Below are 18,856 nucleotides of genomic sequence, written 5' to 3'. Positions count from 1 at the left end.
GGCAGGGAATAATAGTCAATTCAATCAAAGCACTAATATATCTGCCGATCAAGTCCCTCTAATGATAGCTAAAGTACTCTATTCATTCTTTATCAACACATGCAGTGCTACACTACAGTGAGATTAGTTGGTTTTTATTCTCAACATGAGTGATAATATTGACTCGCTTGAATTTTTATCAGCTTTGGTTTTCCTATGGAAAATGAGTCACTGGTCAACTTTTCGTGTGTTGTTTGATAGCATGGTTTTTAGTGACTGTTACACATGTACAAAATCGAGCAGAGTTATGTGTGTTTGTTTGTAAGTGTTTTTGTTTATGTTTGAAAATGACTGTTTTTTAGATTGATAAGAGCACATTTGCTTAGAAATTCATCTGCTTTCATTTTATTTACTTATTACTTGATTATGAGCCAAAAATTCAAGTGTACTTCATAACAGCCACAAAAAAGAAAAGAAAAAAAGATGCATGTATTCATGATCATGTAATCATTATAATTTTTCTTTGTTCTTCCGGAAGCATGACAGTGCATAATATACTTCCTTTTTGTGGTTGATAACCACCAAACATGTTGACCAATGATGTGAAGTTAATGAAACATGAGAAGACACTATGTTTATCTCACACTTAACCATTAAGCCATGGAGGGAAATTTTCTGCAGAAAGTTTAACTTGTCATTTTGAAATTGGTTCATTCAGAATCTGTTGCCATTTTAAGAATACACAGTAAATGAAGCGATTAAAGAGGTTCTAGGATTTTCTGCAGCAAAAGCAAATGATTCTACATGAACACCACCAAAATGTGTTGCCAATTTAATAATTTTTCATAAACTTAGTAGGTAGGAGGCTTTTGATTTTTTTTTTTTTGCTACAGAAAGAAACAATTCTATACAAACAACAAGAGGCTCATGAGAAAGAATGTTTTAGTCTACAATGTGAGACACTAATGATCAATAGTCAAATTCATTAGAAACATCAGAGAAACAAACCACAGAAATGTATTTTCTACAATAGACTTGATGAATTAGCAGAAAAGCTGCCAAGCGTGAGGAGAATGGGACTATGGCTGTTGATTAGAAGCTGTTGACGTTACGCTATTACAACGTCATCGTGGAAGGCAACCAACCAAGGATTTGTGGTGAACCTTATGGCAGGATTTATTGTCTACACACACGCACAAAAAAAGCAAAATATGATAGAAATTCATTGACTGGCGGATGTCTGCTCTTGTTTGTTTGTTGTTGTTTTGTTTTTTTGTGGGGGTGGTCTTTTTGCTTTTTGTTTGTGGCATTGACCTACCTTCCCCCTCGATTATCAGAGAGTACCATCATCGCCATCTGTCTAGTTTACCGGAGAGGATGGATGATGCGTCGTCACGGTAGCGAGGATTTCATCAAGGAAGCGGATCCCATGTTGTGACGTCAGAAAACACTGATTTGCTGAGGAAAGCAGCTCTGATCCATCCCCCCCCCCTTCTAGTCCGAAGGGCTGACTTATACTTCTGAACATTGTTGTATTTTCCTCGAAACTTTAATTTGAGATGACCTCCGTTTGTATTCTGGATATAGTTTGGAGAAGATATTGTGAAAAAAAAACCTGTTGTTCTTTGCATAATAAACAAAATAGTGCAGTAAGGAGTGTTGTCAGGTGGAACTTAAATCAGATAATCAGCAAGGATCGGAATGTTGACAAATTCATTTCTACTCTGGTGTCGTCACAATAATTGTGGGTCGATACAGCACAAAGTGCTAAATTGTCAATATGCCAACGTATTATTCGTTTTGCCTTTCAAGTCAGCAAACGTGTGGGTGGGGATTTTTTGTTGTCGTCAGAAATTGCTGTTTTCCGTTTTATTTCCCTGTGAGGCATCTGTTTTCCATGAGGCATCTTTGAAATTGATTTTATAACTTAATGTAGATCAATCTGATAAATTTGCTTGTCAGAATTTGCTGAGCCTTATCTGATACTGAATGATAGATCTTTTCCGTTACTACTGAAAACCAGTGGCTATATAGGCTGATGAAATTTTGCACAGAATATTTTGTCACCAGCAAAGTATCATCATTTATTTAATTGCATTATAAAAGTTCTGGAAGGTTTGCTTTTTCATTTTGATTTATTGACTTGCCCCTGATGTTATGTTTTCAGTGTTTTAGGTCTGTATATTTATCACACTTCTTTTCTTTAAAAAGAAGTGTTCTAGCATAAATGTAGTTCCAAACCTTATTTGCTATTGTCATTCTGTTAATTACTACAAAGGGTAGTCTATTGCCATATATGTCAACATACAATCATGCTGTTTCTATGCAGTTTATGATGCCTGAAATGTGTGTATGTGCTCCTGTATTGCACATTACTGTGTTCTTCTTTTTTTCTTTTTCTTTTTTTTTTTTTTGGGGGGGGGGGTTAAGAACAGGGATGAGGTTGTTTATAATGATCATGTGAATTCATTTTGGCTTACCACTTGGAAAAGGGGAAAAGTTTGTGATTTATATACAAAATTAGTCACAGTCCTGTGCTTGGAAACCGGGATACCATAAGGTATCTGTGGCCAAACTTTGCAGGATTTGTGCTTTTTAATGCTGGGCAAGTATCGTGTGCCTTATGTGAGCCAATTTGTGCTGTCATGCAGTACTCAAACAAACAAACAAACAGTAAACAAAGAAATAACACCTTATCAAACAGAGAAGGATATGAAGAACTTTGCCAGTGACTTCAAGATGTCAATTTCGTTATTGAAGGGAAACAAGATGAGAAGATCATCTCTTTTTTTTTCCGTCAAGAGTCGCTTTTGGGTGTGAGCATTATTAAACTCTTGAGGGCAGAAAGTCCATTTGTGTGTGTCTGGATGTAAACAGATATATCAAGGTGGAGAAATGTTGAGAGGAAAGGTGTACCCAGCAGGAGGAAAAACAAATCATGATGCCAAACTCTGAGAAAAATCTGAGAAATCACACTCTGCTGTGTGACTTTTATATATGGGTGTTTCGGTGTGTCTGGTGTGTGACTTTGTTGTTTCGGTGTATCTTTTGGCACAGTTGCCTAGCAACTTCCGTTTGTATTTTGTGAAATGTCTTTTGTTTTAATTTCTCATATGTTCCTTGAGATACTACTTAATGAAGAAAGCCTTTGCAAACCTCCCCCACCCTCCACCCCCCTCGAAACACCCTCACTTTATATATTTGTTCATTTTATTGTTCTTTCAATTTCATTGAGCTAACCCGGCCTACTTTCTCTCAACTTTTGCTTCTTTCAGAGGAGAGGAGGGATATCGTTTGACCGCGCAGACAAGACAGCTCTCTACGTTCGGATGCTTGGTGAGTCCTTCCGAAGTTCAATTGCTCTCAGTACCAAAGGCAACCTGCCCTCGTACGATACCAACAATATCTTTAAAATTGTGGCTTTTTTTTGTAATGTGCAACACCACTTGACCCCATCATCATGTATAAATTCATAAAATTTGATATCTGTGCGAATCACCTTCATCTTTTTATGGACTACTGAGTTTTATTGCAGAGTAAAGCTCATAAATTAATTGAAAAACAATCAATTGAAGCTGTTAGATTAATGAATTGGTTGAGTGAGATAATGATGAATATGATTACAATAGTGATTATGCTAATGATAAGTGTTAATGATGATGCAAAAACTGTAATCGTTATTGAATGATGAGGAACAAAAAGAAAAAGTATTGATAAAGTAATATATAAATTGAAGTTTCAGGTATGATTGAATAGGAAAGAATGACATACTTGGATTTTCATAGTCAACTAGAATCCATCTTGTAGAATTTAAGTTAATTTCTGTTATATTTGATTTTGTAGTGATATTTGAAACAAGGACCACCACACAAAGTTGAACTGAAGTTACTGAGCATGTTCATATGAGGCCTATTATAGGCCTGATGAAATACACTGGCAGTATATAAAATATACTGGAAGTATATAACATGAAATATACTGATGGTATATAATATATACTGGAAGTATATAACAAGAAATATACTGATGGTATATAATATATACTGGAAGTATATAACATGAAATATACTGGAGGTATATAATATACACTGGAAGTATATAACATGAAATATACTGGAGGTATATAATATCTGCTGGAAGTATATGAAATGAAATATACTGATGGTATATAATATATGATGGAAGTATATAACATGAAATATACTGGAGGCATATAACATATACTGGAAGTATAACATGAAATATACTGGAGGTATATAGATATACTGGGGGTATATAATATACCTCCAGTATATTTCATGTCAGTGTGTATGACTGTGAAATGCGCATGATATCAACGACACTGAGAATGATTGCATCGATTCCTTGATATCAAGTCAAGATTGATCGCATGGCGGGAGATGACAGTCGAGTGAGAGTCGCAAGTTGTTAGGAACTCAGTCACTCGAGACGACTTGCTTGTCAAGTTTAATCCCAAGACGAACCCTCGGCAGGAAGTCGTCCATTGTGTCTGATAAGACGGTGGGGCGATGAGAGTGGTCATCTGCAGATGAACTGCCCTAGATCTCACATTTGTTTGTTGTTGTTTTTTTAATCCTACCTCAAAGGAGGCTGATGGTCAAGGGGAAGGAAGGGGGGGATGAAGAGGGGGAGGGGGTACAGGTCTGCCCCCTTTTGCCTTATGATGTTCTGCCTCTGGACTTCACGTCTGACCTACTTTAGAGGTGACCTTCTGCGCAGTACCCCTGGGTATCGGCTTTGCTTCAGCGTGTGACACTTGCTAATGACTGTAGGAGATAGGAGAGGAAATTTACTTTAACTTAGTCAGGGTCAACCCCAGGTAGAGAAGGGAAAGGAGGAAGGGGAGGGGGATGGGGATGGGGATGAAGGAAGGAGGACCAAGGGAGGGGTAATGTGGGGAAGGGATGTGAGGAGAACCCTGGTCAATGGGGTGGGGCATTGAGGACATTGTGCATTTTGAGAGCAAAATAGGCATAAGTTATGCTCATTACACATTTGCTGAAGAAGGTTGCACAGAAATCAAAAGATAAGAGGAAGGGGCAATGAGAGAAAAACTGTAAAAGCTGTTGTTTTCACATACAGATAGAATGTTTTCACGAATAATGAGGTTACAGGCATTTTCGCAAGATGTTTTCTTCGCAATTTTGACTTCCTCTAAGACTCTCATATGTGCACTACTTAGTAATGCCTGTCCGTTTGCAACATTTTCGTGTGTTTTCGTGTGTTGTCAAATTCGTGGCCCAACCGTGATTTGCAAAATTCACAAAAATTAAACCCTTGCGAAAATAACAGCTTTTTCAGTGGAATATTTGAGGGAAGTTGCCAGGTTAGATGCATAAGGTTGTTTGTAACATTTCTGGGTGTGTGTTATCTTGGCTGGTTATGATGATTTTGCAGCAGTATTTTTTTCTCCACTCTAAACAGTAAAGTAAAATACTCTCTTTCCCCTCTAATGACAAGGGCACGGGATACAATTGATTAATGGGTATGCTAATTATATGTTTTCCCATCTGCAAATTGTATGTACACTTGTACATTTTAAAATGTTTGTGTATTATGCTCCAATTGCTTGTATGATTTTTATTTTCATCTGTGCTTGTGTATGATTCAGATTTTCAAGTTGGAGGATTAATTCATTGCTTCAATCATACATGCTGTACATTTACTGAGAATAAAGTTTGATACCATTTGTAGATTAAAATGAATATAATTCACACTGTACATACCATATGTATAAAGGATAACAAGGATAACACACTGCATACGCCCTGTATTCATTATATTTTTGAGTTTTTTTGGCAGGGGGGGGGGGGGGGACAGGAGCACGCACTATAGAGCGTGGTTTGTACTAGAAGGTGTGTTGCCGTCTATTGATGTAACATTATTTGACACCGTTTAAGGGCACTGTACAACGTTTAAGCAAACTCCCACCTGTGAACTTGATGAAAGACAAACCATCTGATTGTGTTAAGATGATTGATGTATGCCTCTATTCAGCATCATACTCCCATCAAGTTCCGTTCCAGTGTATTACAGATTTTAGGGGTCCTTTGGAAATTAGATGGCACTGGCCCGTTCACCTCAGCGAAGTTCTTGGTCTGACCCAATTTGGTTTGACCTTCTGATGTCAATGCCAGCCATCCCCAGAAAATGAATAAACCAACCGGTGTGACGCAGTATTGGTGGGGTTAGCGTTTGTCAGCAGTAGGCCTGTGTACTGCAGAGCCGAGTAGGGAGGAAACGTGGAGGAGATTTGAAGGGTTGTTCCCAGGTCTGTGGAGCGAGGAATTCCAAATTGGAAGTGACAGGGGCAGGAGAAAGTTTGTGAGGGGGAGAGGGTAGGGATCATGACTCCCAGAAGAAAGGGGTAAGTTGTAGCTAGATATCGTCGATCACTGATAGGTAGAGTGTGAGAACCTGAAGATTTGTATGTGAGAGAGAGACAGTGTTAATTTCTTCAGAGGTCATTTGTGAAATGAGAGGAAGTTTTGGTCACTTTCTCCATCATCTACCCCTCTCCCTCAGCCTTCTCCTCTCCTTACCCTTTCCCTTCAGTGCCCCTCTTCTCTCTATCATTTCGTACCCCTCCCCCTCATGTTTTCAGCCCCTATACAACAGTGTACCTCTCCCCTTTGAACCACTCTCCCTTACCACTTTCCACACCCCCTCTCCCTTCCCCCTCCCTACCACTTTCACTTCATACCACTCCCCACCCCTCCCCTCCCCCTCACTCTTTTCCAATTCTCTCCACCCTCCCCTCCCCCTCACTCTTTTCCAATTCCCCCCCCTCACTCTTTTCCAATTCTCCCCTTTCCCACCCCACCCCACCCCACCCCTCCCCTCCCCTCTCATGCACTCCCGGCCCCTCCCCCTTCCTTTCTTTCACCCCTCCCTGCCCAACCCCCCCCCCTCGTGTATATGTCGCATAGATGGTAATGTTAGAATCAATTGTCCACTTAATAATTTAATAGCACAGAAATATTTGCTTAATGTGTTATGGGTCAGAGCATAATTGTCCATACCCGTGTCAGAATCAGCTTTCCTTCATGCATTTGAACATCTTTATTTCGTCATCAGCAGAGTTCAGCAAGTTTAAAATCAATCCACCGCAGTGTTGTATTGTAGTTAAACAGCAAAAGAATAGCCTCCTTTTAATATTCAGGTTTTGAGCTGTGACAAGAAAAAGAAAGTAAAGAACAAGCTTATCATGTACTCTTCTTCCAGCATCAAAGTTGAACAATTTCAAATTAAAACCACCACGGTGATAAACAGTATCTTCAATCGTGTGAGACTGATTTTCATTTATGAAGCTGTAAGCTCCCCCCCCCCTCCCCAATCCCGATATAAAAATAAGTCTTCTCATTTCTTGTCGTGTACATTAATGAGCCCCCAGGTAAGTCACCTTAGCAAATGCTATACAGGAAGCTGTTAGTGAGGTTTCATAGACAGGGTGGTACATGGCGTACCTGTTCAAATCTATTGTTTCCTCTTCTTGCATTAATCTAGCTTCCTGTTGTCTTTGACCCCCTTTCCCACTCAGTTTACCCCCCACCCTCTCCTCCCCCCTTTTTAAAGGCAAAGACATCATTTCCATATGCCTGCAGAATCTGTAAATTCAGCCCTATGCTCTAGAATGGATGCCCATGCCAAGAAATTGTGTATGAAACAATGTTGTGATAGCACAATTTCAGTTTGGTAACAAGGAAAATGCATAGAAATTAATTAGCCTAAAAGGGTTCGCCGGAAGTACTACATGTGCAGCCTCAGAGCATAGAATGTAACTATGGTTGCTAAGTAATTTTTTAATGATAGATTATGGATAATCAACAAATTGGACCTCAGCAGTATCCACCAATATACCAGGCTAGAGTGAATCAGAAGCAGCTTGTTTGGAAATAAGATCACTCGGTCACGATCAATCATCACCTAACATTCTACCTAAAATTTGGGCACACCGACTTTTATCATTTTACACATTTGATCTGAAAATACTCCAAAACAAGTGATTATCCCGGCAAATCGCGCCAGCCAGATACGTTTCTTTGTAGACCCTTTCGATATATTGCCAGCAAATTCCAATTGGTAGAAGATGAATTTTGACGCCCTTCTGAGAACTATGTTTAGCCTTTAAAATATATGAGAGACATTCATGTGAGGTGCATACAGCATGTACAGAGCTTTCAGCATGAAACTGACGCATCATCATCCAGGCACTGACTGCAGAGGCGAAACTCATGCTTGCCATGACAACCCAAATGTCTCCGCAGAATACGTTTTTTGGGGAAAAGAAGGGATGAAGATTATTGTCAAGTATTATCAGTTCTCATTCGCAACTGTGAGTTTCTTTGAAGAATGATATTATGCCATTACATTACGACAGATTGAGCAGTGTTGACTACTTCAAATGTTATCTCTACCCAACTGCTGTTTCCTTATATGTGTTTGTTTGTTTGTGTGTTTGTTTGTTTGTTGAAGAATGATATTATGTCATTAGATTATGGCAGATTGAACAGTGTTGGTTACTTCAAATGTTATCTCTGCCCGACTGCTCTTTTCTGATATGTGTTTGTTTGTTTGTTTGTTTGTTTGTTTGTTTGTTTGTTTGTTTGTTTGTTTGTCTTTCCAACGAACTCGCAATGATATCTTAACTTGCTCTCTGTGATGGCACATTTCTTCTGATGGGGGAGAGATCCTGTTTGACCAATAGAGTACCACATTGTGATGTCATAAGCCATTCATCACCATGGAAACTAGTTCTATGCAACCTCACCTGTCCCGAGCGCTTACACGCACACCTGGTTCCAAACCAGTTTATAACAAAAGACTGTGATATCATCACTTTGGCGCTCAATATATCTTTTTGAACTGAGAAGTGTACCCCAGGGAAAGTTGAGTGCAATGATTTGAATTGCGCTTCGTATTGTCGTGTCTTTTGTAATGCTGACATGAACAATGACTGATTAGATTCGGGCGATAATGAATGCACCACATTTCAGTATTAATTTGGCTTTCTTTTTTTCCTCTCTGTCTCTTTCGCTCTGTAGGGGATGTGATAGTTCGCGGGAAGCTGATGACGACGGATCCCCTCCCCGTCCGCCGTGGCTCCGTCCCCGAAAATGAATGCAAGGCACCTCAAAGTAAGTTTCAGCTCAAATAGTATTAATTGTGTGTGTTTTTGTTGGTGTGTGTGTGTGTATGTGTATGTGTGTGTATGTGTATGTATATGTGTATGTGTGTACATTTGTATGTGTTTGTGTATGTGTTTGAGCAAGTGTGTTTGTGTTTGTGTATGTGTGTGCATTTGTGTGTGTTTGTGTTGAGTGAATATACACTGTATTTGGGTATACACCCTAGTCATACACCTGTGTGTTGCAGAAGTGAGCCATATGAAATTTTTTCTTCATTTGCTTGACTGTCAAGGTGTAAATTTTAGAAATGCTAATTAATTCTATTTGGTCAAGCCTGATAAAAAAAAGAACTTCATTTATAAACTGCTAACTTTATAGCCAGATGAGTTTGATAAATCAATAGTAGAAAATTACTCTCGTATAGTCTGAGGAATTGAATCAAGAAGAATGTTTAATTGGAAGTCATATTGTAGCTTTATGCAGACTGTAGCAGGTTTGAATCAAGATGTTGTTCTTGCTTGTCAATTAATTAAGTGAAGGAGTTAGCACCTTCTTGCCTTCCAACTCTCAACGAACAAGATATGTCTCACAGCAAACAGAGAAACTAAAGTGAGCTATGGGTTGAGGATGAACCCACAGAATAACTTCCTTGTTACATAACACTTAGCCAGGGTATGTGGATCTAAAACTGTAAGAGTACCGAACAGTTGCAATTGTTACACCAAAATGTGCCATTTTTAGATAAAGTATGGTGAGAATTTCATTGATATGGATGGAAATACTTGACACAAATAAGTTTGGAAGCTTCCCTTGCAAATTGTCCTTCCTTTATGCAAAGTATAGTTAACTTTATAGTAGCTTGAGGTATCTAAGTCACCTTGTTTCGTGGCAGGTACATTCAATTATTTCCTGTCCGTCCCCGATCGTGTGACTTTTCGTCAGTTTGCGTTGTCGTTGCGATAGTGCCTAGCAGCTGTGGGGGCAAGTTTACAGGGTGTCACTCCCGTCGCAGCTGACCCAGTTGATCACGCCTCCTCTCTCTACTTTGGTAGACCAATATAAGCATGAGTCCATGAAGTCATCATTCCCCATGCAAATATCACTACCACACGCAAGGTCAGGAGAATTCTAGCTTGTGATTCGCATCATCATAAAGCAAATTTTTCTTATCAAGTTTATATATATCATTGCTAAAGTCGTCTCTCATCCGCCAAATATTTATCGTCTTTGACTGCAACATTACCATTAGTGACCTTTTGTAGTTTTTTGTTTATCATTATTCAGTGGAATTTTTGGTTGGTGTCCCCCCCCCCCCCCCTCAATAAAAAGGTCTCTTCTCTCTTTTCTTCTTGATAAACCTTCAAATCATTTGTTGCCTTGAATCACAAAGCCAGCAAACAAAACTTTCGAGTTCAGTAAAGGTTTTGAAAGAAATATATTGATAAGCTGTAAAGCATAGTAAATTAAAACTTGATGTTCCTTACAGAAGGAAGTGAGTCTGAGGAGAGCCAACACCTTGACATTGAGATGTTTTGCTGTGAAATGCACGGACCCAAATCTTTCTGAAACACACCATCAAGGAGAGAAATAGATAGTTCAAAGAAAGATTGAGAGAGATACACTGTACATTAAAAAAACCTCTCAGAAAATGCTGCGAAGTAATTATCAGATCAACTTGAAAGGTTGCACACTTTCTACGCGTGATGAATGCCAAAACAGAAATCTTTTTGAGGATTTTCACATACAGATCTTCCCGTGCTTATTAAGAGGAAACGGAGAAACACAGTGTCAGATGGACTAATGTAAAAACACAAGTCTACGAACAGCCTCACTTGCGTATGGCTTCATGCTTCAGATCAGCAGGTTCAGACAGTAGGATTACTCTTTGAGCAATTACCCATAACCAAAAATCGACCTTGTTGACCAAAACAACTTGTTTTCAGGCCTACTGGATTCGTCAACATTGTGACTTTTTTTTTTTGTAGGTTTTTGTGATGCACGGTTAGAAACGTAAACATTTTGGCTGGCTGACCTTTCAAGCAACTTGATTTTGTGATTCCTCTTTCTCTTTCTTCTTTTCTCTAGAGAGAGGAAGAGATGTGTGGGTTTATCGTCAACCCTGCTGGCCTTTAAGAATCGATTTCTGGATGTGTTACACTCCAATAGATTCACCTCTATATTAGTGATTAACACCCACTGCCCATTGGGATGTGGTTGACCATGTTAAGAGCACATGGAGGATAAATTAAGGGGAATCTTGGTAGAATATAGGCCATTGCTTTGTGATTCTATGTGGTAATCAAATAGTTTTCATGGAGTCGTGGTGATGATAAGAATAGTAATAATAATAAATTTATAATAATACACTTCCCTACAGCTGTAACACATTCCCGATCTCCGCATTTCTATCAGGTGAAACAACATTTTTTAAAACAGGAATAAAACAACAGTAGGTATTGATTGAAACTCGACACCCTTTCAGGCCAGCCAGGCTGCCATGAAACTTCAAAGCACATTCCGACAGCTGGCTGGCAAAACCACAAGGCAAAGGAATTTGCGTGCGCGTGTAGATTGCTATGATTAGTCTGTGACAGACAGTTCATGACCTCCAAGAATGCGCCAGTACGCGCGGTTTCTTCTGTTGATTGGTCTCTCTCTCTCCACCCCTCCCCATTCCCCAGTCTGGCACACCTTGGCATCGTGGGATTTTTCTTTTTTCTTGGTGAACTTGGAGTTCACTCTTTACTACTCTATCTGAATATGCGCTGCCTAGCTAGTACATACCACAGAACTCTTACACAAGAGTTACATACTCGCGGCCGCTGCGCTGCGGAGGCAGTTGGGACGGTAAAAGCCGGTCGGGCGTTCGTATCTCGGAAAGATACTTTGAGTTTGAATCAGATACATCGGGACGCGAGTGAACTGAAGGTATGATATTTGAGATCAGGAAAGTTGTTCAAGCTTTAAAGAGACTTTGAGAAAGGGCATATCATACGTCATAAATAATAACTTTCATTCTAAAAGGGCACCACGGCCCCAAGAAAAAGGGCACATTTTTTTTGGCCGTAACTTTGATAAAAAAACAAAAGGCATTGCGGCCAACGAGAGGGGCACCGACGGCCATGGCCGTCGGTGGCCGTCGGTTAATTCGAGGCCTGGTAATAATAATAATAATAATAATAATAATAATAATAATAATATAGATAATAACAATAATAATAATAACAATAATAATAATAATGATAATAATAACAATTATAATAATGATAATATAGATAATAACAATAATGATAATAATAACAACAATAATAATAATGATAATAATGATAATAATAATAACAATAATAATAATAATAATAATGATAATAATAATAATAATAATAATAATAATAATAATGATAATAATAATAATAATAATGATAATACAATGTATCTTTTATTCTTGTTGGTATTTTTTTCTACACTTAAAGCTTATAACAATTTGATATGGATATAAGTAGGTATACAAAAAAGATCTTTTTTAGAAGACTTACACTTGTCACGTTCTGAACAATAATGCTGTACCATTTACATAAATCTACACGTGGGGGAATATATGAGGTGAGCTAAATTCTGTGGTATAATCTGCAAAGCCTTTCATCCCTAAATCTCTTCCACAGCTATGAACTCATGACAATCACATGATTCTGGAATGAGGCAGTACAACTGAGGGTCTCTTTTTTTTAATGACTTTCACTAATTCCTCTCAGTTTCAAACAGCAATTGAAGAGTTTGTTTGCAAAAACCGATAAGTCCATATTTGCCAAATGGAGATATTTGCGATTAAAGGTCAAGAAAAATAAAGAGAATAATAAGAAAATTTTTGTTTTTCTCGACCATAACTTCAAAAATATGCCTTTATACGTAGTGACCAATATATCATTTAAAAGGTATTATTTTGTACTTTATGACAGAGACCGTACTTCAAAATCTTCAAAAATGGACTTATCGGTTTTTGCAAACAAACTCTTCAATTGTTGTAGGAAGACGATCAGAGCTGGCATTTCCCTTCTTCCCATTCAATTCCTCTTCATCTTCTCCTTATTCTACCTCATTGTCTTCTTCTTCTTTTTTTTTCAGCATTTTTCCTCATTCTCTTATTTCTTCTTATTCTTAATTTTGAGACAGGGGTCATGGGGTGTACTTATGATTTCCTAGACTGGCATCTTGTTCAAGGTTTACATGGAAAGCTAATCCAGACGGCTTTGGTTAAACTGAGCCTGAGAGTCAGGGGAGGGAGAAAAGAAGATGCGTCTGTTGATTTGGAAGGGAACGGAAAACGGTTGGCCTGGGGATGGCGCGTGTGGACAAACTGATAGTTCATGCGATACAGGAAGAAGGAATATCTTTCTGGAATGCGAGAACAGCATCTGGGCAAGCGCAATAATCGAGTCAGAAAGGGGGAGACTGTCGATAGGCCTTATGTTGGGTGTTGTAGAGCATGGCCTTCTTTGACAAGGGTCTTCGGCTCACAGTTGCTTGATCAGAAGCTTAGTTTGTTCATTTTTAACCCGTTGAGGATGGGCTGATTTTGCTACAACACGCATTTCCCATAGACCCCTGCCCGAGTATACTCGGGACTCGTCCTCAATGGGTTAAAGAGCCGGTAATGTGGGGATTCATTGGTGTACCGATTCACTCGCTGTCCAAGGGGTTACATTCGAAAACTACAAATAGCACCAGTCAGCGAATGTGCGCATCGAAGCGTACGCTCATCGGTAATGGGTCAACTCCAGTTGAGATTTCTCAGATGTTTGTATACTTGCATTGCGATCAGTGATGAAGCTGTATAATAGCCTACATATTTCATTATGGAAATTCTCGAGTATGTCCAGGTCAGGTCTTTTAAAAAACCAACTGGTGTGTTTAGTTCCTTTAATGCTCAAAGGGATATAAATAGGACCAAAAAAAAGGACAATGTGTAAAAGTAGTAGTGATATGCACCTTCATGGTATTACTGAAGAGTCATATTGCTCCATGTTTCACCCATGCTTCATCAGAGATGAAATAATTCTCATTTGTATTAGGGACAAAAGATGTTGAACTCTCTCAGAAGATTCCAGTACCGTCCCCTGTTACAGTGTTAGCCATTTAGTGCTTGCAAAGCATGCAAACACAACTTTGCCAAAGAGATATTTGTCATTTATACTATAAAGATATATTTTGGTGTATACACTGTATCAAATGATTTAACCACCTTCCAAATGAGTTATATCTTTCATGTCCTACATCAAATTTTCTGTCATATTTTTAATAGTTCTTTTCTTTTTCTTTATTAAACTGTTACTTTTACAAAGTTGCTATCATTATGACTTTATTACTGTATTTGTCTTCATACAAAATGAAGAAAGTAAGGTTTTAAAATGAGAAAACATGGTTTATAGTTTTTAGCCAGCATGCTATGATATGTGTACTTTCCCATTTATGAACTATGAAATACAACTCTGCCTTTAAATACATATAGGCCTATATATTTTGTAGGGGTTGGGATTCTTTGAGTTTGTTCTGTGCATCAATATTATTTCTTTTTTTTTTATTTTTGATCATCTGTAGAGGTTCTCAGTGCCTTACTTCACTATTAAAAGTCTTTCTTCCTGCTGTTCCTTCCCTTTAAATTCCTCTTCCAGACTGTTCTCAATTTCAATGTCAACCAGGATCTTGTGTCATCATCCCAGTCCTGTGCTTTCCCCAGCCTTAACACTTCCTGCCTGGAAAGCTATGATTCCTCAGACGGCCAAAACGATATATATCTCGTCATCATCGTGTGTGTATGCCCCCAGCTAGCTGCTCACGCTCATCGAATTCCCAGAATATGGTGAAGGGGGGGGGGGGGGGGGGGGATGGGGGTGTTGGTGGGGAGGGGGTGTGGGGAGGAATTACGAAGAAAACAAAATAGCAAAACCCCCGCAAAACAGAAACATTTGGGTCATTTTAAACACACATACAAAAGTAAACATTAGTAAGTCAATTTTCAAGTACCTTTTTGATCCATAAGTATCTCTCGTGTGTGTGTATGTGTGTGTGTGTGTGTGTGTGTGTGTGTGTGTGTGTCTGTCTGTCTGTCTGTCTGCATGTATGTATGTTTGTGTGTGTGTTTTATACACATTGGAGGCATTGCCAACATTTCCTTTGAATGCCCTGGCATCTTCCACTATTGTCGTCTAGAGCCAAGGAAGAAATGTTTGAGCTTGCAGCATGACCTCTAGTGGAATGTGAAACTTGATGTTGCCACTGCACGTCATGCGATTCAAGTTTTTATTCAATGTTGGTGGTCTGTAATATTATAGTTTTTATTCTTTTTTTTTTTGTTTTGAAAATCCATTTTCTTACCGAATTGTTCGTGATTGTTCGTACATTGAATATCCCCTTGAGGTTGAGTGCCTGGCACAGAACATTGATCTGGTTTGTATTTAGCTGAGTTCTCTGTAAGTTCTTTGTCCTAGCTCCCTCTGTGTGGGGCGCTTGGGGGACAGGGAAGGGACATGGGGAGGGGGATACATGGGGAGGCGGGGGGGAAAGGGAGGGGGAGGGTTAGGGTTAGTTGTAGACCCAAGGAACCAATCCTTTAAATCTAGGCCTTGTGCATGACTGGAATTATGGCAAATAATCAACACTGTACTAGTGCAACTGCAACCATTTCAGTCTCCTAGTTTTTACCATCTTATTCTTTTTGAACCTCAAGCTTCTCTTGTTTATTTGGACTCGATCTTCCCAGTGGTTCATGGAAAGGTTACGAATCCAGATCTATGTATGCCCTGGACAAACTCGCTCTTATCAGGGTTGTGGAGCATTGTGCCCCCCCCCCCCCCCCCCCATTCATTTTCTTTCTTTTCAGTGATTTCAGGCTATCTTCATGACGTCTGAGTAATTATCAGTTTGTGGGTAGAGTGCTTAATCATTCCTTCTGTTTGTATATTCTTGAACATTCAAGCAGAGAAATCTAATCGCTGGAAAATGTAATCGCACACATATGAATGTTGGGTTTTTGTGCGACAAGAAAAACAAGTTTTTGTTCCACGCCGTCGTTGTCTTCTGTGACGTGAGCATCTGGTCTTATGACCTGGGGAGATATTTCTCCATCAAAGTCGAGAAGAAGAAGGGTAGGATTTGTTTTTTGTATTAAATCTTCAGCACTCCTGTGGGATTTCTGGTATTATATTGCAAGCATGCCAGGGGTGTTTGAATGCTGTAGCATCTTGACAGTGCGTAATGGAAATTTCTTGTTACATGGGATGCACATTCTCTTTTTCAAAGTAAAGCCTTCATTTAGGCCTATTATAAATGTTGCATTTCATCGAGATCAGATTACAGAGCTGTAATGCCTTGTTTTAATTTTCACACTTTCATTTTTACAGAAGACTCTTGGTGAAAAATATGATTTTTTTTACGTGATGTGTGCTTGTTTTGTCTCTCAAAACAGTTTTTGCCAGCAACAATATTCGGCGGACAAGTCTACAGACCCCGACAGTGGTGGCCATCACGCCCTCGCCTACGATCACCACTGCTTCGCAGGCGAAGCAGTCCAAGGCGGATACGGAGAACCGCGGCGGGGACACGCCCAAGTTGGCCGACGCCCATCACCGCACTCCCCCCACAGTACTCATGGACTCGGCTTACCACGGGCAGACCCAGGTGAGAAAACATGCCAACTTAAACCCCTCATATGCAGTGAGTGCCAGTTGGCATAGTAAACCCCATAGTGTCGTTACACATTGTCCAAAGTCCCTGGGACAGAAAGAGTTAAAGAGAAACTCAATGCCTTTTCTTTACATTGACTTTCATAGATAGTGTAGTTCCTTCCTAATTTTCTTCCACCAGTGATATTAGTAGCAGTCGCATATGCAAATTGAGGAGGTTATGACATCATTTGCAAAGTGATGACATCACTTCATCAATTATGTCTGCCATTGACCTGTGCTTAAGATCTTCTATAACCTGCATATGGAGACTCCTAAAGTTGTTAAATTTACGACTAGAAGCACAAATATGTACATGTAAACCAGTATAATTGTTGAAGGATAATATTAATATCCAGGCAGCTAATTTGCATAAATGTTGTATTAACCATTATCACTGTTCAAAAACAAATGAAGCAAAATATGTGAAAGTTCACAATTCCTTCCTACTTTAGGTTTAATTTTGATAAAACCTTTCCCATTCAGTTACTGTGCAATTGATTGTTTGATAAAGATAGCAATTGACTCGTTTGATCAAAGAAGGCAATTTCTTGAAGCTGAACAACATGGAGAAAAAAAATGTTACTTCAGTGATGTCATTGAGTAGTTGGGTGTTATTGTGCAAAGCTTGCGACTGTAAGCTGATGCACATTTCCAGGCAATGTCTCGTGTCGTCGTACAGAATTGAATTCCGCGTCTCCCGAGACACTCTGGGCTCAAGATTTGATGTAGGGATTAGAGTCATCCTGTCTTCAGTAAACATACATGTGTTTGTTCCCCCCCCCCCCCCCCCCCCCCTCCCGATGTGCTTCCCTCATTCTTTTTTTCTCTCTCTCTCTTTCCCTCCCCTTGGGCATGTGATATTGTCTTTTTGTTTTTGTGTTTTCATTCGCGCTTTCATCCTGTAACGGTTATCTTTGCAGTTGGGATAGAAATGATAAAGGCTTCTGCGCTGCTGACGTCACAATGTCTACGCAAGGCTCGGGTGCATGGAATCAGATATTTCTCATATGTCTGCACCGTCTTATTTGGTCATCAAAGGATTTACAACCACTGGTCTTGCTTCTCACCTTGATTCTATGTCTTTGGCCGGTGGGAGAAAAGCTTAGATGCAAAAAAAAAGAAAAGAAAAGAAAAGAAAGAAGACAGGAGAGTGTAATATTCACTGCTGCGGAGGATAGAATAGGATTGAAATTTTCGGGAACGAGTCTGTGTTGAAATTTGAGATTTTACGTCATCATTGTTGGCGTGTGTGAGTGAAGCGAGGTCATTGTGACCACGAGTCAAGTGAATCCTCACGCCTCTGCACAAATTGTTTTTCTTTCCGTGTTCTTGTGATGATTCGTCACGTCTTCTTCCAAGACGGCTGGACAACCTTTCACCAGCGACTGCCGCCGTCTTGAAAACTGCCTGTGCTGGCCGATGCTTCCATCATGAATTCTCACGTTCGACAACCAAACACAGGAAATTATCGAGCATTTTCACAGTCGGGAAGCAGTTAGCTATAGGATGTTGGTAAAAAAGAAACCACGGACCAAGATTTCCTGCCATAAAATTCCAGAAGGAAGAGCTTCATTTCAATAACTACTTTTCTTTTCCTTTCAGTAACATTGAACATTATTGACAAGGACTACAATGGGAAGTCATTTTAGATGTCTCTCATGTTTTGTTTCTAGGTGACACAGTTGTATTTGTTTGCATGCATTTCTGCTGACACACGTTTCTCATTTAAGGCCTCCATCTGACATTTACAGTTTTATTGTGTGTTTTTTTTTTCAAATAAAAAATTCATTGAATAGGATGACCACAAATGCACACATTTGTGCATTATAGATCATTTTTTTTTTTTCAAATGATGTACTTGAAAAGAGAAATTGTTTTGTAAAACAGAGATGCTGCTGTGGCACCATCAGCTTTAGTGACTGTATGATATCTGAAGAAAGAATGAGAAATTAGTGCCAGTAGCATTTTCTATCAATTCAAGGTTTAATGGTTGGGTTTATTGTTCAGAAT

At 39.2% G+C, this 18,856-nt stretch overlaps 1 pseudogene; it reads left to right on the top strand.

Annotated features, from left to right (window-relative positions):
• Window positions 1–18,856, top strand: part of LOC139719527 (uncharacterized) — a 329,065-nt pseudogene that overhangs the window by 266,403 nt on the left and 43,806 nt on the right.

The sequence above is a fragment of the Diadema antillarum genome, unplaced genomic scaffold, assembly GCF_040938485.1.
Source record: "Diadema antillarum isolate AM-2024a unplaced genomic scaffold, OU_Dant_1.0 scf00000111, whole genome shotgun sequence".
Taxonomy (NCBI): Eukaryota; Metazoa; Echinodermata; class Echinoidea; order Diadematoida; family Diadematidae; genus Diadema; species Diadema antillarum.
The sequence above is the reverse complement of the archived record's forward strand: the minus strand, read 5'-3'. Positions and strand labels throughout refer to the sequence as shown.